The sequence below is a fragment of the Biomphalaria glabrata genome, chromosome 1 (assembly GCF_947242115.1).
Source record: "Biomphalaria glabrata chromosome 1, xgBioGlab47.1, whole genome shotgun sequence".
Taxonomy (NCBI): Eukaryota; Metazoa; Mollusca; class Gastropoda; family Planorbidae; genus Biomphalaria; species Biomphalaria glabrata.
This window is the reverse complement of record NC_074711.1, coordinates 32029726-32051318: the sequence shown is the minus strand read 5'-3', so window position 1 is coordinate 32051318 and position 21593 is coordinate 32029726. Positions and strand designations below refer to the sequence as shown.

At 38.4% G+C, this 21593-nt stretch overlaps 1 protein-coding gene across 5 annotated transcripts in view; it reads right to left on the bottom strand.

The window, feature by feature from the left end:
• LOC106071779 (zwei Ig domain protein zig-8-like) overlaps positions 1-21108 on the bottom strand; it is a 247733-nt gene extending 226625 nt beyond the window's left edge. For 4 of the 5 annotated variants that reach the window (XM_056032684.1, XM_056032693.1, XM_056032674.1 and 1 more), the window contains exon 1: positions 20504-21108. The gene's annotated coding sequence lies outside the window, so the exon portion shown is untranslated. The remainder of the gene's footprint in view (positions 1-20503) is intronic. The other variant, XM_056032709.1, reaches the window with a different exon arrangement.
• Positions 21109-21593: the final 485 nt, after the last annotated feature.

Genomic DNA, 21593 nt, shown 5'->3' with positions numbered 1-21593 from the left:
CCTATATAAAAACAAAATAGTTCTTCCCTAATGTTTCATAATGGAGGTGAAATATAAACGTTTAATAAAACAAAATAGTACATCCTTTCTTTTACTATTATTATTATTATTATAAAAGAACGAGTATTCATTCTCTGGCGAAGCCAGGGTCGAGTTTCGTTATTATTATTATTATTATTATTATTATTATTATTATGATGATGATGACGATGATGTGAAAAACGAACGAGTATTCATTCTCTGGTGATGTGTCAGGTCTGCTGCAGTACTGCCCTCTAACAGGCAACGAGAATCTTCTTAGGGATGCTTAGGGCCTGTGAGGTCAGTTGTCATTATCCCCTCAGATATTGTAGCATTTTGGCACATCGGCACAATTTAGGCCATGTCGTGAGGTAGAGGATAGTAGAATTCACGGATCGAAAGTATTAGTGGGGGGAACTATACAACGCGGTTGTAGAGAAAGATGAGTAAAAGTTAGTGCTTTAAGTTTAATTACTTCACTTAATATCGTCCTAAATAAATAACCCAATATGATTTATCTCACACACGCAGCCATACACACACACAGACACACACATAGTGAAATGACATAAACAATAACGCTTGTCAAAAGTATTCTGTGAGTTACATTTCAAAAGGTATGATTAGAAGACATGTTCTCATCAAGAATGGCCTCATCAAACGTTACAAACTGGAGTCTGGGGCTAGAAACAGCTGAGTTTTCCTAATTATAAGGAGAGCATTCACTTTCATTCGTTCCTGTCTTTTCTCTTTCCACAATCTTAGCTTTTTAACTCTCTCTTTCTCCTTCTCTCTCCTTCTCTGTCTTCTTCTGTGTATCTTTCTCATTCTCTCAATCTCTCTCTCCTTCTCTCTCTCCCAATCTCTCCATCTCTCTTTCATTTTCTCTCATTTATATTTAATATATTGCCGTCAAGAATTCTCCAGTCATAGCTCACATTTTGTAAGATGTTTTAATCCAAAACTTTTGTTCAAAGCATCCACATAGATTTCTAGACAGAGAGAGAAACAGAGAGAGAGAGAGAGAGAGAGAGAGAGAGAGAGAGATCTATATTGAATTAAAAAAACATGAGCCTTCGAATGAGGCTGGGTCAAAATACAGATGACTTCCTACAGTAAACTTACCTATATTTATTGTTATAGCTTCTTGAAATGTTTGAAAAGCTACTTATCTCAATGACAATCAATTTCAGAAGCTGATCAGGAAGTTGATTTTATAATCGAAATGATAATATTGACTTTTTGGCTTATATGTTTTTATTCTCTTTGGTAGACTTTAGGTCTAACTAATAGTTTATTTCAGTCACTTGTAGTAATCCTCTCCAAGTTGATCCCATTTAGATTTTTTTTTTGTTCAATGACTAAATGAACGACTTGCTTTGACCTGTACTAACTGACCGAAGTCTTGCCTATGAATTGGAGGGATGTGTAGAGAGTCCAATCTTGGCTTAGAAAAACCAACCGTATACATGGCAGCTAGGCTAGGTCAGTTGTAGTGTTGATGATATGCTTAACATGTATATTTTTTTTTTAAATTTATAGTTGCTGTGTGTAAAATGATAGTTGTTTGGGTTGGGGGGGGGGGGGGCAATGGGGAACTCTTGCGCACGAGTAAATTTAAGGACACTCCTTAAGCACGGTTTCCTCCCCCCCCCCCCATTTGTGTGTGTAATTGTGTTGGACTGTGATAGGGTGCTTGTGTGCATGTGTGTTTCTGTTAGACTGTTTGGTTGAGTATTTGAGGGATGTGTGTGTGTGTGTTTCTGTTAGACTGTTTGGTTGAGTATTTGAGAGATGTATGTGTGTGTGTTTCTGTTAGACTGTTTGGTTGAGTATTTGAGAGATGTGTGTGTGTGTGTTTCTGTTAGACTGTTTGGTTGAGTATTTGAGAGATGTGTGTGTGTGTGTTTCTGTTAGACTGTTTGGTTGAGTATTTGAGGGATGTGTGTGTGTGTGTTTCTGTTAGACTGTTTGGTTGAGTATTTGAGGGATGTGTGTGTGTTTCTGTTAGACTGTTTGGTTGAGTATTTGAGAGATGTGTGTGTGTGTGTTTCTGTTAGACTGTTTGGTTGAGTATTTGAGAGATGTGTGTGTGTGTGTTTCTGTTAGACTGTTTGGTTGAGTATTTGAGGGATGTGTGTGTGTGTGTTTCTGTTAGACTGTTTGGTTGAGTATTTGAGGGATGTGTGTGTGTGTGTTTCTGTTAGACTGTTTGGTTGAGTATTTGTGAGATGTGTGTGTGTGTGTTTCTGTTAGACTGTTTGGTTGAGTATTTGAGAGATGTGTGTGTGTGTGTGTTTCTGTTAGACTGTTTGGTTGAGTATTTGAGAGATGTGTGTGTGTGTGTTTCTGTTACACTGTTTGGTTGAGTATTTGAGAGATGTGTGTGTGTGTGTTTCTGTTAGACTGTTTGGTTGAGTATTTGAGAGATGTGTGTGTGTGTTTCTGTTAGACTGTTTGGTTGAGTATTTGTGAGATGTGTGTGTGTGTGTTTCTGTTAGACTGTTTGGTTGAGTATTTGAGGGATGTGTGTGTGTGTGTTTCTGTTAGACTGTTTGGTTGAGTATTTGAGGGATGTGTGTGTGTTTCTGTTAGACTGTTTGGTTGAGTATTTGAGAGATGTGTGTGTGTGTGTTTCTGTTAGACTGTTTGGTTGAGTATTTGAGAGATGTGTGTGTGTGTGTTTCTGTTAGACTGTTTGGTTGAGTATTTGAGGGATGTGTGTGTGTGTGTTTCTGTTAGACTGTTTGGTTGAGTATTTGAGGGATGTGTGTGTGTGTGTTTCTGTTAGACTGTTTGGTTGAGTATTTGTGAGATGTGTGTGTGTGTGTTTCTGTTAGACTGTTTGGTTGAGTATTTGAGAGATGTGTGTGTGTGTGTGTTTCTGTTAGACTGTTTGGTTGAGTATTTGAGAGATGTGTGTGTGTGTGTTTCTGTTACACTGTTTGGTTGAGTATTTGAGAGATGTGTGTGTGTGTGTTTCTGTTAGACTGTTTGGTTGAGTATTTGAGAGATGTGTGTGTGTGTTTCTGTTAGACTGTTTGGTTGAGTATTTGTGAGATGTGTGTGTGTGTGTTTCTGTTAGACTGTTTGGTTGAGTATTTGTGAGATGTGTGTGTATGTGTTTCTGTTAGAATGTTTGGTTGAGTATTTGTGAGATGTGTGTGTGTGTGTTTCTGTTAGACTGTTTGGTTGAGTATTTGTGAGATGTGTGTGTGTGTGTTTCTGTTAGACTGTTTGGTTGAGTATTTGTGAGATGTGTGTGTGTGTGTTTCTGTTAGACTGTTTGGTTGAGTATTTGTGAGATGTGTGTGTGTGTGTTTCTGTTAGACTGTTTGGTTGAGTATTTGTGAGATGTGTGTGTGTGTGTTTCTGTTAGACTGTTTGGTTGAGTATTTGTGAGATGTGTGTGTGTGTGTTTCTGTTAGACTGTTTGGTTGAGTATTTGAGAGATGTGTGTGTGTGTGTTTCTGTTAGACTGTTTGGTTGAGTATTTGAGAGATGTGTGTGTGTGTGTTTCTGTTAGACTGTTTGGTTGAGTATTTGAGAGATGTGTGTGTGTGTGTTTCTGTTAGACTGTTTGGTTGAGTATTTGTGAGATGTGTGTGTGTGTTTCTGTTAGACTGTTTGGTTGAGTATTTGAGAGATGTGTGTGTGTGTGTGTTTCTGTTAGACTGTTTGGTTGAGTATTTGAGAGATGTGTGTGTGTGTGTTTCTGTTAGACTGTTTGGTTGAGTATTTGTGAGATGTGTGTGTGTGTGTGTTTCTGTTAGACTGTTTGGTTGAGTATTTGTGAGATGTGTGTGTGTGTGTTTCTGTTAGACTGTTTGGTTGAGTATTTGTGAGATGTGTGTGTGTGTGTTTCTGTTAGACTGTTTGGTTGAGTATTTGAGAGATGTGTGTGTGTGTTTCTGTTAGACTGTTTGGTTGAGTATTTGAGGGATGTGTGTGTGTGTGTTTCTGTTAGACTGTTTGGTTGAGTATTTGTGAGATGTGTGTGTGTGTGTTTCTGTTAGACTGTTTGGTTGAGTATTTGAGGGATGTGTGTGTGTGTGTTTCTGTTAGACTGTTTGGTTGAGTATTTGAGGGATGTGTGTGTGTGTGTTTCTGTTAGACTGTTTGGTTGAGTATTTGAGGGATGTGTGTGTGTGTGTTTCTGTTAGACTGTTTGGTTGAGTATTTGAGAGATGTGTGTGTGTGTGTTTCTGTTAGACTGTTTGGTTGAGTATTTGTGAGATGTGTGTGTGTTTCTGTTAGACTGTTTGGTTGAGTATTTGTGAGATGTGTGTGTGTGTGTTTCTGTTAGACTGTTTGGTTGAGTATTTGTGAGATGTGTGTGTGTGTGTTTCTGTTAGACTGTTTGGTTGAGTATTTGTGAGATGTGTGTGTGTGTGTTTCTGTTAGACTGTTTGGTTGAGTATTTGTGAGATGTGTGTGTGTGTGTTTCTGTTAGACTGTTTGGTTGAGTATTTGAGAGATGTGTGTGTGTGTGTTTCTGTTAGACTGTTTGGTTGAGTATTTGAGAGATGTGTGTGTGTGTTTCTGTTAGACTGTTTGGTTGAGTATTTGTGAGATGTGTGTGTGTGTGTTTCTGTTAGACTGTTTGGTTGAGTATTTGTGAGATGTGTGTGTATGTGTTTCTGTTAGAATGTTTGGTTGAGTATTTGTGAGATGTGTGTGTGTGTGTTTCTGTTAGACTGTTTGGTTGAGTATTTGTGAGATGTGTGTGTGTGTGTTTCTGTTAGACTGTTTGGTTGAGTATTTGTGAGATGTGTGTGTGTGTGTTTCTGTTAGACTGTTTGGTTGAGTATTTGTGAGATGTGTGTGTGTGTGTTTCTGTTAGACTGTTTGGTTGAGTATTTGTGAGATGTGTGTGTGTGTGTTTCTGTTAGACTGTTTGGTTGAGTATTTGTGAGATGTGTGTGTGTGTGTGTTTCTGTTAGACTGTTTGGTTGAGTATTTGAGAGATGTGTGTGTGTGTGTTTCTGTTAGACTGTTTGGTTGAGTATTTGAGAGATGTGTGTGTGTGTGTTTCTGTTAGACTGTTTGGTTGAGTATTTGAGAGATGTGTGTGTGTGTGTTTCTGTTAGACTGTTTGGTTGAGTATTTGTGAGATGTGTGTGTGTGTTTCTGTTAGACTGTTTGGTTGAGTATTTGAGAGATGTGTGTGTGTGTGTGTTTCTGTTAGACTGTTTGGTTGAGTATTTGAGAGATGTGTGTGTGTGTGTTTCTGTTAGACTGTTTGGTTGAGTATTTGTGAGATGTGTGTGTGTGTGTGTTTCTGTTAGACTGTTTGGTTGAGTATTTGTGAGATGTGTGTGTGTGTGTTTCTGTTAGACTGTTTGGTTGAGTATTTGTGAGATGTGTGTGTGTGTGTTTCTGTTAGACTGTTTGGTTGAGTATTTGAGAGATGTGTGTGTGTGTTTCTGTTAGACTGTTTGGTTGAGTATTTGAGGGATGTGTGTGTGTGTGTTTCTGTTAGACTGTTTGGTTGAGTATTTGTGAGATGTGTGTGTGTGTGTTTCTGTTAGACTGTTTGGTTGAGTATTTGAGGGATGTGTGTGTGTGTGTTTCTGTTAGACTGTTTGGTTGAGTATTTGAGGGATGTGTGTGTGTGTGTTTCTGTTAGACTGTTTGGTTGAGTATTTGAGGGATGTGTGTGTGTGTGTTTCTGTTAGACTGTTTGGTTGAGTATTTGAGAGATGTGTGTGTGTGTGTTTCTGTTAGACTGTTTGGTTGAGTATTTGTGAGATGTGTGTGTGTGTGTTTCTGTTAGACTGTTTGGTTGAGTATTTGTGAGATGTGTGTGTGTGTGTTTCTGTTAGACTGTTTGGTTGAGTATTTGTGAGATGTGTGTGTGTGTGTTTCTGTTAGACTGTTTGGTTGAGTATTTGTGAGATGTGTGTGTGTGTGTTTCTGTTAGACTGTTTGGTTGAGTATTTGTGAGATGTGTGTGTGTGTGTTTCTGTTAGACTGTTTGGTTGAGTATTTGAGAGATGTGTGTGTGTGTGTTTCTGTTAGACTGTTTGGTTGAGTATTTGTGAGATGTGTGTGTGTGTGTTTCTGTTAGACTGTTTGGTTGAGTATTTGTGAGATGTGTGTGTGTGTGTTTCTGTTAGACTGTTTGGTTGAGTATTTGTGAGATGTGTGTGTGTGTGTTTCTGTTAGACTGTTTGGTTGAGTATTTGAGAGATGTGTGTGTGTGTGTGTTTCTGTTAGACTGTTTGGTTGAGTATTTGTGAGATGTGTGTGTGTGTGTTTCTGTTAGACTATTTGGTTGAGTATTTGAGAGATGTGTGTGTGTGTGTTTCTGTTAGACTGTTTGGTTTAGTATTTGAGAGATGTGTGTGTGTGTGTTTCTGTTAGACTGTTTGGTTGAGTATTTGAGAGATGTGTGTGTGTGTGTTTCTGTTAGACTGTTTGGTTGAGTATTTGAGAGATGTGTGTGTGTGTTTCTGTTAGACTGTTTGGTTGAGTATTTGTGAGATGTGTGTGTGTGTGTTTCTGTTAGACTGTTTGGTTGAGTATTTGTGAGATGTGTGTGTATGTGTTTCTGTTAGACTGTTTGGTTGAGTATTTGTGAGATGTGTGTGTGTGTGTTTCTGTTAGACTGTTTGGTTGAGTATTTGTGAGATGTGTGTGTGTGTGTTTCTGTTAGACTGTTTGGTTGAGTATTTGTGAGATGTGTGTGTGTGTGTTTCTGTTAGACTGTTTGGTTGAGTATTTGTGAGATGTGTGTGTGTGTGTTTCTGTTAGACTGTTTGGTTGAGTATTTGTGAGATGTGTGTGTGTGTGTTTCTGTTAGACTGTTTGGTTGAGTATTTGAGAGATGTGTGTGTGTGTTTCTGTTAGACTGTTTGGTTGAGTATTTGAGGGATGTGTGTGTGTGTGTGTTTCTGTTAGACTGTTTGGTTGAGTATTTGTGAGATGTGTGTGTGTGTGTTTCTGTTAGACTGTTTAGTTGAGTATTTGAGGGATGTGTGTGTGTGTGTTTCTGTTAGACTGTTGGGTTGAGTATTTGAGGGATGTGTGTGTGTGTGTTTCTGTTAGACTGTTTGGTTGAGTATTTGAGGGATGTGTGTGTGTTTCTGTTAGACTGTTTGGTTGAGTATTTGAGAGATGTGTGTGTGTGTGTTTCTGTTAGACTGTTTGGTTGAGTATTTGTGAGATGTGTGTGTGTGTGTTTCTGTTAGACTGTTTGGTTGAGTATTTGTGAGATGTGTGTGTGTGTGTTTCTGTTAGACTGTTTGGTTGAGTATTTGTGAGATGTGTGTGTGTGTGTTTCTGTTAGACTGTTTGGTTGAGTATTTGTGAGATGTGTGTGTGTGTGTTTCTGTTAGACTGTTTGGTTGAGTATTTGAGAGATGTGTGTGTGTGTGTTTCTGTTAGACTGTTTGGTTGAGTATTTGTGAGATGTGTGTGTGTGTGTGTTTCTGTTAGACTGTTTGGTTGAGTATTTGTGAGATGTGTGTGTGTGTGTTTCTGTTAGACTGTTTGGTTGAGTATTTGTGAGATGTGTGTGTGTGTGTTTCTGTTAGACTGTTTGGTTGAGTATTTGAGGGATGTGTGTGTGTGTGTGTTTCTGTTAGACTGTTTGGTTGAGTATTTGAGAGATGTGTGTGTGTGTGTTTCTGTTAGACTGTTTGGTTGAGTATTTGAGAGATGTGTGTGTGTGTGTTTCTGTTAGACTGTTTGGTTGAGTATTTGAGAGATGTGTGTGTGTGTGTTTCTGTTAGACTGTTTGGTTGAGTATTTGAGAGATGTGTGTGTGTGTGTGTTTCTGTTAGACTGTTTGGTTGAGTATTTGAGGGATGTGTGTGTGTGTACACTGGGCTTGTTGTATTTTATCCGACATGAAAACATTTCTGGTTGATCAGATACCCACCCAATCTCAATGCAACACCCCCCCCCCCCATTCCCTTTCTCCTAACACAACCGATAGCTTGTCGAACCACTGTAAGGTTGGTGTGTTGACCGAACCATTGATTTGGTGGACAAAGAACGGCAACGATTAGCTCTAGTAGGGCGTACAAAATGAAGCCTTGTTGACTATGTTTACCCCATTATCAACGCCTAGCTCAATCTTACGATCTGTGGGGGGAGGGGTCTTCGTATTTTACATCTCACAAACTTATGTTTCAAATCAAGGGCGGGTAAGTCTTCCTAAAGAAAAACAAGATGTACAATTATTGTTGTTGCTGCTGTTGTGTTTAAGGTTTGCCGTGCGGTATATCAACGCTTGACTATTACCTGGCGTTAGGTCTACGGCAGATTGGCATTCCAAATGGTTGTTCAACTCCCCCCTCCCTCCTGCCCCGATACAAACACAGTGACATTTTTTTTACGGCGTCATTTGTCACACTACAGGTGAACTATAATGACAGATACGGGAAGCTACGCGCGCAGATGGACTTTTAATGACCGCGCGCGTTTCTCTTACACGGGTAAGCATTCAGCGAACGGCAAACCGGTGCCGACGGTCCAAGATATCAGTAGATGGCTTTGGTAGAAAGAGAAAACGGACATTATGGCCTGTCTTTGCTGGAAGCACCCACTTGCCCCCCTCCCCACTCTTTCCCTGCCCTTTTGGATTTACGGGAAAAAAAAACAGGATTTATTGACGTCCATAAATCAAATCGGAATCAATAGGTCATAAAAAGATTTTTAGGCTTTAGGGATACTGTCTGAATCCGTCTGTTAACTTTCAGCAAGCCGACCCAAGTCCACTAAACCTATATACATGCACAACTTCGGAACCTCTAGTGCTAGAGAAATCTTTTGATAAAAAAATACTTCATGACATATATGAGAATGTTCAAAGATTAACAGCGTTTTATTTCGTTGGATACAAGTGGGAAGTTAGGTTGTTGTCGGTAATTTCAGTTTTACCAGATGTATATGTCCCGCTAGTTTCAACGTTTACTGTTATTACACGAGTTATGTGTGCAACAATTCGAAGTGATTATGGTTAAAAATACTTTGCATTAAGAAAAACAATAATATAATATTCACATGCATATGTACAATCAAATTTGAAAAGAAAAGGTTGCTGAGCACTTAAAGAAGTTACCTCCCTTCAAAATCCCATTAATGAGTCGGGTAAGCTTGCCTTTGAACAAAAAAAAATCAATGCTGATTGGCTAGAATTTTGGGGGGAACAACTTCCAGGGCAAGCGGTCAAGTGACAGTACTGTGGCGGTCGCCAGACGATAAACAACAATTGCCACCATCAGTATTGTCTTGACCGATTTGCAAAGTCTGGCATCCAGCCTGTGTTAGTGAGACTGTGCCCGACTAACGTAACGAGAAGCATGTCAACACTGTTAAAACTCCGCCTGGTTAACAGGCATTACAGTTTTTTCCATTTGCATATTAAGCAACCATGCCTTGTCCTTCTGTGGCCCCTGATCGGACTTTTTCAGAGAACGTGCGTCCATCAAGATATGCCGACCTTGAAGTGTAGAGTGATGGCACTCCTTATGGCCTAGCGTGGGATGCATCTAATCTGATCTTAGGTTCCGTTGGTGCTTCGGTCAAAGTAGTCCTACTTTTAAATTCTAATGTAATGCTTTACGTTGTAACACGAGAAGTCACTACATGGAAAGTCAATAGGTTAGAAAGGTTAGCGTCAGTATCATGTACAGGAAGACTAAAGGATGTATTTTTTTTTATTGTTATTTAGGTATGAAAGAGTTACGTTCCTTTGTTAGTGTATTCCCGGGGCATGAATGTGAACAGTATACACAATACGGGGACTGACTTGTTACAAAGCTTTTATCAATTCACTCCGTCTGTCTGTCTGGGGCACATTTTGTACTACTTCCATTGTCGGGTCAAGTAGGAATGTAGCAGAATTATCCATAGTCCCCACCCTTCAATAAAAAAAAAATGTAATTAATTAGTTGTTACTAATTAATTTTATTAGATATAGAAAAAGGGAAATACATTTTACATTATTAAGATATATGTGGGTTAAAATGTGCATTTTTCCCCTTAAAGTAACTTTTTAAATTTGATTGTTTGATATTGTAGGAAAAGGAACCGTTTGGAAAATGGTTAGAGTTAGTTGTTTTCTGGGATTGAGTTAGGGTTAAGTGCTTGCACTCTCACTACGTTCTTGTCTGTAGGAACTAGTTGTTGTCTTGGATTACTGAAGCTTATGTGGATTTTATTTAGTAGTGCCATTGTGTGTTCAGGAGTGTTCATTATCGCTCTTGAGGTCTTGGTGTATCTAGATACCCGTATTGAGTGGAGTGAAGACAGTTATAAACAAAGAAAAAGTAAATGAAGTTTTTTTTTTGTTTTTTTAATATACTTGACTAAAAAAAAACAACTAGGCGTGGGTTATTCCATTTAATTGAAAAATTAAAGCAATATCTAAATTTAAAAAAAGCTTATCAAACTATCGCACTTCCAACTATATCTCTCAATAATGTAGAGGTTATTTCCATTATTCAATATCAAACAAAATAATTAATAACTAATTGACTAATTGGTTAATTTTAAAAATTAAATCACGTTATGTTCGGTACAATAAATAATTGTTTAAATTTAAACCAGAATGGGTGTCGAAGAAATAACGTGTACAATTCTCTAAGGGGACAAAGTTCAACATAGTTAACCATATCTGTGATACTGAAGGATTAACTTCTGTGAATACTGAAGGATTAACTTCCTTTGCTGGTATCAAAAATATACGTTTATTATCTATAGTTACTTGACTAACTGGTTACTTTTTTTTAATGATTAATTTTTTGTTTATGCCAAATGAATAAGTGTGCATAGTTTCAACTTGACCTTAAAATGGATGTGGGGAAAAAAACATGTACAAACATTTGACCAGACAGACAGAGTGAGTTGATGTAAGCTTTGTACCAGACAGACAGAGTGAGTTGATGTAAGCTTTGTACCAGACAGACAGAGTGAGTTGATGTAAGCTTTGTACCAGACAGACAGAGTGAGTTGATGTAAGCTAGACAGACAGACAGACAGACAGAGTGAGTTGATGTAAGCTTTGTACCAGACAGACAGACAGACAGAGTGAGTTGATGTAAGCTTTGTACCAGACAGACAGACAGACAGACAGACAGACAGAGTGAGTTGATGTAAGCTTTGTACCAGAAAGATAGACAGACAGAAAGAGTGAGTTGATGTAAGCTTTCTGAAAAAGATTTTTAAAAAAGTAAACAAATCCTTTCAGTTTGAAACTGTACGAACATGTTCTATTTCCATCTGATCGACTCCACACAAAATTATTATCAAAGTAAAAGAGACAGAGAGAGAAAGAGAGAGAGAGAGAGAAGGAGAGAGAGAGATAAAGAGAGAGAGAGAGAGAGAGCGAGAGAGAGAGAGAGAGAGTTGGGGTATTTGACTTATATTAGCTGGAAGTACTGGGATTTTAATCTTTAGGATTTCTAGGAATTCCCTAAGTCCACCAAATGTGACATAAGTTGGCGGAAAAAAAAAATTGGTTCGTCATTGTGCTGGCTACATGACACCCTCCTTAACCTTCGGCCATAGATACTGGTGAGCTTTACATTTTCTGCCATTTGGATCTTAAGTTCTGAGAAGAAACTTACTTATCACTGTTTTTTTTTAATGATGCAATTAAGTGGGAATGCGGTTCGAATGCTTTGCCTATACAGTTTATCATTAACAAAATAAATATAAAACATACCTGAAGTATTTTTTTTTTAAATTCGCTTATATTGATGTGAAATAGGATCAAATGTTTTGAATCTATCAGAACTTGAAACAATGGCGTTAGTTTAATTCCTGATCGTGCGAATGTATACGTCTGCTCTATGGCATATTGACAGGTGTCCCATTGGCACTAAGAGGTAAGAAGACCGTTCCATCGTTGTCATAGCTCTCATTATTGCTAGATGATCTCACGTTAGTTTAGTACACTACAACTAATTGATAGTAGTGTTTTTATCAATTCATGTATGTCGTCGACAAATAACAATTTTGAAAAGTTTTAACTTGATCCGAAAATGGGAAGTGAAAGAAATAATGAATAATGTGTAAACTATTTTGACCAGACAGACATACAGACAGACAGACAGGGTGAGTTGATAAAAGCTTGGTTTAAAAGAAAAAGAAAGTAAACCCATGCAAGGAACGTAAACCTAGCACATCAAAACGAGTAGTCTCTACAAAAAGAAGAACACTTGATACCAATGTATCCTATTCATTTCCTGGAAACGAGAGATGGCCTTCAACTACCCTGACAGAAAAAGATATACAAAAGTTTGGACATCTCTGTTCTTAAGTTGCTCACTTGAAGAGTTGGAGTGTGCATTTGACTGATGGTAGGATTGTGGGAGAAGAGACGGTAGTATTAATTTAGTGAATCTCCAAATTTCATTCACCGAAAATGGCGCAGATTTAAATGTCTAGCCAACGAGTCCGAAACGTAGGTGATCCTTGTTCATCTCAACCACTTGACTCTCAGTGCACTGAACAGATCAATAAAGTCTCAATGAAAACATCATAAACACTTGATCCGCACAAAGTAAACTTGATCAAAACATCCGCATGAAAGACAAAAAAAGAAGAGGAACGCTGTGAGGACGAAAACTGTTCAATCACATTTCCTCATTTCCAGGAACATAGATGAGATCTCCACCAAGTGTTTTAAGTTCATATAAACACTCGCATGATGAAAGGACACATTCCGGAATCTAGCTATCAAGTGAGTTTATTTGATCTGGGTCGACGTAAACGCTACAATAGTATTTTGTGCTAAAGCTCAATATATAAACCTTTAGTATTGTCTCATATAGGTAATGACTGTCATAGAAATTCTTTCTAGTACTAACATATATAGAAATACATAAATCTACATATAGTTGTGTGAGATAATTGGCAGTCAAAACTCAATACCTACTCGATAAAATTAGAAAAAGTGAAACACTTCTAGCGAGTTGGTTTTCGTGGCTATAATTTTGTTTAAAGTACTCTTGATTGTAGATATCTTTTGCGATATTCCTTAAAAATCAAACTATATAGACATTATATATATATATATATACATATAGATAGATAGATAGATAGATAGATAGATAGATAGATAGATAGATAGATAGATAGAGATAACATAGATAGAGATATATATCCGCTACTCTTGTAGACGAATACAAGAGAATACAAGTCATGACTATAGACGTAACCTTTCTATTACATGGACATTCACATTAGCGCGAGAGATGCACTGAAGATGTTAAAGAGTCAGCATCTGTGCATAAGCCAACTGGTAGGGGGGGGGGGTGCTGCTTAGAAAACACAAACGCCGAAATTGAAGGAAAAGAAACATGCCTGAGCTAAAAGTGTCTTAGTTTATCAGTTTAGCGAAATAAATGAAATAAGAAATAATGAAACATTTATGAGCTCTTTCAGTCTCAAGGGTCATTTTATACAAAGGAGATGAAAGCCTTGCAATTAGCTATGGTCGGAAAAATGTCGCCCACACAGCTATTCCCTCATCCCCAAACAGTTGATTTCTCCAAAGGAAAGGCAAACGCTGATTCAGTCAATTCATGATTAATGCTTCTACGTGGTTTAGGTTTGACTTTGTATTTAATTTATAGTGTAAAACAGTCACCTGCAGGGCCGTCTATAAGTTTCTGAAGGAGAAACTCCATTCAATATCTATTTTTGGTTGTAGCCAGAGGCGTAGTGAGTGTGGGGGGGGGGGAAGGGGGCACGATGCCCCGGGCGCCACAATTAGGAGGGGGGGGGGGCACACGCAGCCTTTATATTTCTATGTGACGTTCATAGAAATGGTGGAGAAGTAAAAACTTAGATCTAGTCACCAATTTTATGTTGATTAATATATTACTTCATAAATATTATTATTATAGCTTTTTATATAGCGCTACTTTCATGCTAGCATGCTCAGAGCGCTTTTGGTCCAATCTCATTTGTGCACCAGTGGGGGGGAGGGGGTATCTAGGAGTTGGTTTTCCGTGCTGCCTTTAGGCGCTCAGTAAACACAACTCTGCCAGAGTCGGGTGTCGAACCTCGAGCCCCCATCTAGGTAGCCAAGTCAAGTCAAGTTCAAGCGCACTTGGCCTCTCGACCACGCTTCCCAAAATATCCAATATAAACACTGTAGTGCATATGTGACATATTTGTACAATAATTCTAGTCATTATAACACAATTGGAAACGTCAAACAGCTATAGAATGCCATCATGCCTCTAGTTATCTAGTAACTCTAGTTTCATGTACTACTTATGGTTTTACCAACTACCAAAATATAAAGTAGAATGCAAGGAGTAAGCTTGTATTTCCCGCATAGAAATCAAAACCGTTTGACAAATCTTGATAACACTTAGCTCAAAGTATGTTTAATGTTTCTCACTCAACCGGGGAGAGGGGCTAAACATTTTTAAAGTACCTAAATTTATCTCTATAAATGAAAGAAACTTTTTTTAAATAATAGGGTCAAACCGTTTTCGCAGTATTTTATATTTGATATCAATATGTCATCAAAACGGGTAAACCCATTTCAACACTCTACTTTTATATTCGTGGTAAAATTTTTAAAAAATGTGAAAGGAACATTAGCAATCTTTGACATAGATCAAAATCCTATCCCCCAGATTAGTAATACACAAACAAAGGCCCCTTGTGCCGCGGGTCATATTTGGCCAGTAGAATATAGAATATTGTTTAGTTATGCAATAGTTCAGTTTCATAGTTACGATTGATAAAACGTAGACTTAATTCAAAACTTATCTAACGCCAAATGGTTTTAATTAATGTTTTCTTCATCAAGCGAGAAATAATGTAGAAATACGATTTTATCATTGCTAACTTTGGCTAAGTCGTTAAACGCAGCATTGGTAAATAATAATTAAAAAAAGATTCTTATATTTCTGCAACATGATAACAAGCGTTAGATTTTGTCCAGAAAGTGTGGCAGCTTTACGGAATACAATAAAAAAATAAAAGACATTATGGAACAATGCACAAGAGTGGCGCGGCATCTTTGGTTCGAGCCTCCAAAAGAAGATTGTTAAGACGACATAAAAAGTTGATATTTGGCCTCTGATAAAAAATGGCTGGAGACAGAGCTTGTGATAAATAATGGCTGTAGACAGAGCTTGTGATAAATAATGGCTGGAGACAGAGCTTGTGATAAATAATGGCTGGAGACAGAGCTTGTGATAAATAATGGCTGGAGACAGAGCTAGTGATAAAAAATGGATGGAGACAGAGCTAGTGATAAATAATGGCTGGAGACAGAGCTAGTGATAAAAAATGGCTGGAGACAGAGCTAGTGATAAAAAATGGCTGGAGACAGAGCTAGTGATAAAAAATGGCTGGAGACAGAGCTAGTGATAAAAAATGGCTGGAGACAGAGCTAGTGATAAAAAATGGCTGGAGACAGAGCTAGTGATAAATAATGGCTGGAGACAGAGCTAGTGATAAATAATGGCTGGAGACAGAGCTAGTGATAAATAATGGCTGGAGACAGAGCTAGTGATAAATAATGGCTGGAGACAGAGCTAGTGATAAATAATGGCTGGAGACAGAGCTTGTGATAAATAATGGCTGGAGACAGAGCTAGTGATAAAAAATGGCTGGAGACAGAGCTTGTGATAAAAAATGGCTGGAGACAGAGCTAGTGATAAATAATGGCTGGAGACAGAGCTAGTGATAAATAATGGCTGGAGACAGAGCTAGTGATAAATAATGGCTGGAGACAGAGCTAGTGATAAATAATGGCTGGAGACAGAGCTTGTGATAAAAAATGGCTGGAGACAGAGCTAGTGATAAATAATGGCTGGAGACAGAGCTAGTGATAAAAAATGGCTGGAGACAGAGCTAGTGATAAATAATGGCTGGAGACAGAGCTAGTGATACATAATGGCTGGAGACAGAGCTTGTGATAAAAAATGGCTGGAGACAGAGCTAGTGATAAATAATGGCTGGAGACAGAGCTAGTGATAAATAATGGCTGGAGACAGAGCTAGTGATAAATAATGGCTGGAGACAGAGCTTGTGATAAATAATGGCTGGAGACAGAGCTTGTGATAAATAATGGCTGTAGACAGAGCTTGTGATAAATAATGGCTGGAGACAGAGCTAGTGATAAATAATGGCTGGAGACAGAGCTAGTGATAAATAATGGCTGGAGACAGAGCTTGTGATAAATAATGGCTGGAGACAGAGCTTGTGATAAATAATGGCTGTAGACAGAGCTTGTGATAAATAATGGCTGGAGACAGAGCTAGTGATAAATAATGGCTGGAGACAGAGCTAGTGATAAATAATGGCTGGAGACAGAGCTTGTGATAAATAATGGCTGGAGACAGAGCTTGTGATAAATAATGGCTGTAGACAGAGCTTGTGATAAATAATGGCTGGAGACAGAGCTAGTGATAAATAATGGCTGGAGACAGAGCTTGTGATAAATAATGGCTGGAGACAGAGCTTGTGATAAATAATGGCTGGGAGACAGAGCTTGTGATAAATAATGGCTGGAGACAGAGCTAGTGATAAATAATGGCTGGAGACAGAGCTTGTGATAAATAATGGCTGGAGACAGAGCTTGTGATAAATAATGGCTGGAGACAGAGCTAGTGATAAATAATGGCTGGAGACAGAGCTAGTGATAAATAATGGCTGGAGACAGAGCTTGTGATAAATAATGGCTGGGAGACAGAGCTTGTGATAAATAATGGCTGGAGACAGAGCTAGTGATAAATAATGGCTGGAGACAGAGCTTGTGATAAATAATGGCTGGGAGACAGAGCTTGTGATAAATAATGGCTGGAGACAGAGCTAGTGATAAATAATGGCTGGGAGACAGAGCTAGTGATAAATAATGGCTGGAGACAGAGCTAGTGATAAATAATGGCTGGAGACAGAGCTTGTGATAAATAATGGCTGGGAGACAGAGCTTGTGATAAATAATGGCTGGAGACAGAGCTAGTGATAAATAATGGCTGGGAGACAGAGCTAGTGATAAATAATGGCTGGGAGACAGAGCTTGTGATAAATAATGGCTGGAGACAGAGCTAGTGATAAATAATGGCTGGGAGACAGAGCTAGTGATAAATAATGGCTGGAGACAGAGCTAGTGATAAATAATGGCTGGAGACAGAGCTTGTGATAAATAATGGCTGGAAGACAGAGCTTGTGATAAATAATGGCTGGAGACAGAGCTAGTGATAAATAATGGCTGGGAGACAGAGCTAGTGATAAATAATGGCTGGGAGACAGAGCTAGTGATAAATAATGGCTGGGAGACAGAGCTTGTGATAAATAATGGCTGGAGACAGAGCTAGTGATAAATAATGGCTGGAGACAGAGCTTGTGATAAATAATGGCTGGGGGACAGAGCTAGTGATAAATAATGGCTGGAGACAGAGCTAGTGATAAATAATGGCTGGAGACAGAGCTTGTGATAAATAATGGCTGGAGACAGAGCTAGTGATAAATAATGGCTGGAGACAGAGCTTGTGATAAATAATGGCTGGAGACAGAGCTAGTGATAAATAATGGCTGGAGACAGAGCTTGTGATAAATAATGGCTGGAGACAGAGCTTGTGATAAATAATGGCTGGGGGACAGAGCTAGTGATAAATAATGGCTGGAGACAGAGCTAGTGATAAATAATGGCTGGAGACAGAGCTTGTGATAAATAATGGCTGGAGACAGAGCTAGTGATAAATAATGGCTGGAGACAGAGCTTGTGATAAATAATGGCTGGAGACAGAGCTTGTGATAAAAAATGGCTGGGGGACAGAGCTTGTGATAAAAAATGGCTGGAGACAGAGCTTGTGATAAAAAATGGCTGGGGGACAGAGCTTGTGATAAAAAATGGCTGGGGGACAGAGCTTGTGATAAATAATGGCTGGGGGACAGAGCTTGTGATAAATAATGGCTGGAGACAGACCTTGTGATAAATAATGGCTGGGAGACAGAGCTAGTGATAAATAATGGCTGGGAGACAGAGCTTGTGATAAATAATGGCTGGAGACAGAGCTAGTGATAAATAATGGCTGGGAGACAGAGCTTGTGATAAATAATGGCTGGAGACAGAGCTAGTGATAAATAATGGCTGGAGACAGACCTTGTGATAAATAATGGCTGGGAGACAGAGCTAGTGATAAATAATGGCTGGGAGACAGAGCTAGTGATAAATAATGGCTGGAGACAGACCTTGTGATAAATAATGGCTGGAGACAGACCTTGTGATAAATAATGGCTGGAGACAGACCTTGTGATAAATAATGGCTGGGAGACAGACCTTGTGATAAATAATGGCTGGAGACAGACCTTGTGATAAATAATGGCTGGGAGACAGAGCTAGTGATAAATAATGGCTGGAGACAGACCTTGTGATAAATAATGGCTGGAGACAGACCTTGTGATAAATAATGGCTGGGGGACAGAGCTTGTGATAAATAATGGCTGGAGACAGAGCTAGTGATAAATAATGGCTGGAGACAGACCTTGTGATAAATAATGGCTGGAGACAGACCTTGTGATAAATAATGGCTGGAGACAGAGCTTGTGATAAATAATGGCTGGGGGACAGAACTAGATTTTTATTATTGTCGGTGCTTAACATTTCTCCTCTGATATTTTTTCAAAATGTAAATCCTGTTGTGTCTGCAATGAAATAGTGTTAGTAAATTCAGTAATGAATATTTACATGCTAGCTTAAAGCTTATCTAAATACAAATGTTTTGTCAATGAGAAGTAAGGATTATTTTATATACATTTAGAGCACACTCATGGATTCAACCATCCTCTCCCCACATAAACAACTCTGGGCCTTGCAATCTCTAAGCAGAAAACCGAGACATTTAATGTATGACGCTGAGGCTGAGTTGTAGAGTCCGTCCATTGTTTCAGAAGGTGAGCAAATATGGATGGCACGGGATGAGAAGGACTTCACATTTATCGCTTCATTATGCATGAGAAAGTAGGGCCGGGAGGGGGGGAATAGAAGGACGATAATGTTCATTTATGCTTAATGTATTTTTGATTTCCTGCGCAGCAGTCTGTTGAAGGAATTCATCTCTATAGAGAATCGATAATTTAGTTCCCGCTATTAGAGTATCATAGAGTTGTCACATAGAATGGCGTTCTTTGAAGATAACGCGCTGTTAGACCTGCATTGTGAATTGAATGTATTTTACTTGATAGGTTTTCTTTATCATGTCAGATGAGTAGGTTTAACAGGGAATTGTCATTTTGAATTTGGGTTAGGCAATATGTTTGAGGAGAGAGCGAGAGAGAGTGAGAGAGAGAGAGAAAGAGAGAAAGAGAGAGAGAGAAGATCTTTGGTAATTATAAGAGATATAATAAAGAAAAGGAATAGGTAGTGGCTTAGCAACATGGCTCTAATGGCTCATTGCGCCTGGCCCATGGATGATAATAACATACAGGGCCATTCAAAGATAGTCGCTAATTATTTTTAAAACATGTACAAGTATTGATTATAATGACACTATTATTTGTCAAAGGTGGGACTAGCATTGAGGTGTCACTTGCTTAATCTTCATATACGTACAAAAAGACATTTTTTTTCTGACACGCTCAACCATCTAGGGTTTGTTTTTTTAGGTAAGGGGTAGATGCATACTATTCTTAAACGCTGGCCCACAGGTATATTGCTGGAAAAACAGACAGACTGAGAAGTATGTGAAAAAAAAAAATTAAGACACATTATACTTCGCTTATTTGGAAAATATTTTAGTAGACTAATAAAGTAATAGATCTAGTTACATATTTAATAATAAGGCTTGTCTTCGAGTCCGAAGATTAATGAGGAATGCAGTATTTCCGGTGGCTACGCAGCCCCAGCTGTGACCTACATATTTTGCCACAGCCAGGGCAAGCATAACCATTGTCCGCTGGTGGTCGATTAAGATTTTCTTTTCGCCGTCTGCGTCTGTCCTCGGAGGCGGATTTTCTTTTGGTCTCAAATGTGTATACCGCGGCATTTGTGAGTGACCTCCAGCTGTCTCGTTCTGAGGCCTCATGCAACCAGGTGCTCTCTTCTATGTCAGTATGGCAAGTTACATATTTATTTTTATTCTTAATTCTGTTTATCCAGATGGAACGTGCGTTTAAGCATTTCAACTACTGCGTGTGTCATTCTAAGTAACGAAACACTGAGAAATATGAGAAATACTAAGATCATTTAGTACAACGCTAACAACTGAGGTCTTGTATACAAAATAAAGTATCAACTTTCGGACCGTTCGATGTATGCGGCCAAATGATGTAAAGGTAATCTGTTTCTTTGGCCAACAGTTAACGAGAAGGCTGTCATCTGGCCAGCACAACGACCATCCACCTTTACTTTACCCAACTAAAGTCAGGTATCAATTAGAGTTGAGTGAACTCATGGGTGTCCTTAAAAATGCCGAGATTCGAACGCGTGACCTCTCGTACACAGTTAAAAAAAAATAAAAACAAACATAAAAAGTAATTAGAAAAAGATACTCACCAGTGAAGTTCAGTCAAGTTTGGTGTATATCCACAGTGAATACTTGAAACCTACAATCACTTTTTAAACGATTGGCACAATATTTAAAGCATTACATTTTGTTCTATCAATTATTGAACACATCACTAAAGGGAAATTATATTTTTTTTTTTTACAAAAAACAAACTTCAAAACTCAGCATTAATCCACCTGATAGCGTGCTATATGTTTCTTGCTAGAAAGTAGTTTCAAATAATAAAACCAGTTTGAAGGCAGTAGGCCTACACACCCTCAGCTGGACTTTGCGTTCACACAAGAAATTCACGATAAAAATTGTTCCAGTTAGATTTACGAACTTGATTTAAGACCATGACTAAAAAAGACAAACAATTCGGTTCGAATAATAATAGAGAGAAGCTGAAGGGAATATCTTTTTTTTTTTTTTGTAAATCAAATTCGGAAAAAAGGGGGAGACAAGCGGAGAAAAAAACTCAGACGGGGCAGACGGTGCTGCGTGAGGGTGAGAGGGAGCGAGAGATTTGCGGCTTTCACAATCAGCTGTGAATCTGTTCTCCCGCCACACGTCGAGCGTGCCGGACGACTTTCATAACCTGGTTGGCACCATGTTCCCTGACAGACGAGTGCAGGGGTCTGTTTGTCAGGGGTATATTGAAAAAAAAAAACGTTCTGGCCACGAGCTTTTTTTTTTATATAAACTTTTTGAATTTATATGCATTTTAAAAGATTTTGGCCCCACTTTATTAAACTTCTATCGATTCAAAATAAAGGGGAAAAAATACAAATATATTACGAATTGTGTTCTAATAAAGATGTACACTCAAAACTAGTTACATATTTAATAATAAGACATATACAAAGTATCTACATCATTTTTTCAATAAAAATTGGTATAAACTCACTCTGTCTCTCTGTCTCCCTGTATGTTTGTCTGTCTGGTAAAACGTTTGACAATGTTTTTTTCTCCCATTTCCCATTCTCGGGTCAAGTTGTAATTTTGTATAATTATTCATAGTCGATAACAAAACACGAATCATTCCAAAAAAACAAAACAAATTATTTAATTATTTAGTACTAATTAATTAATTTTGTA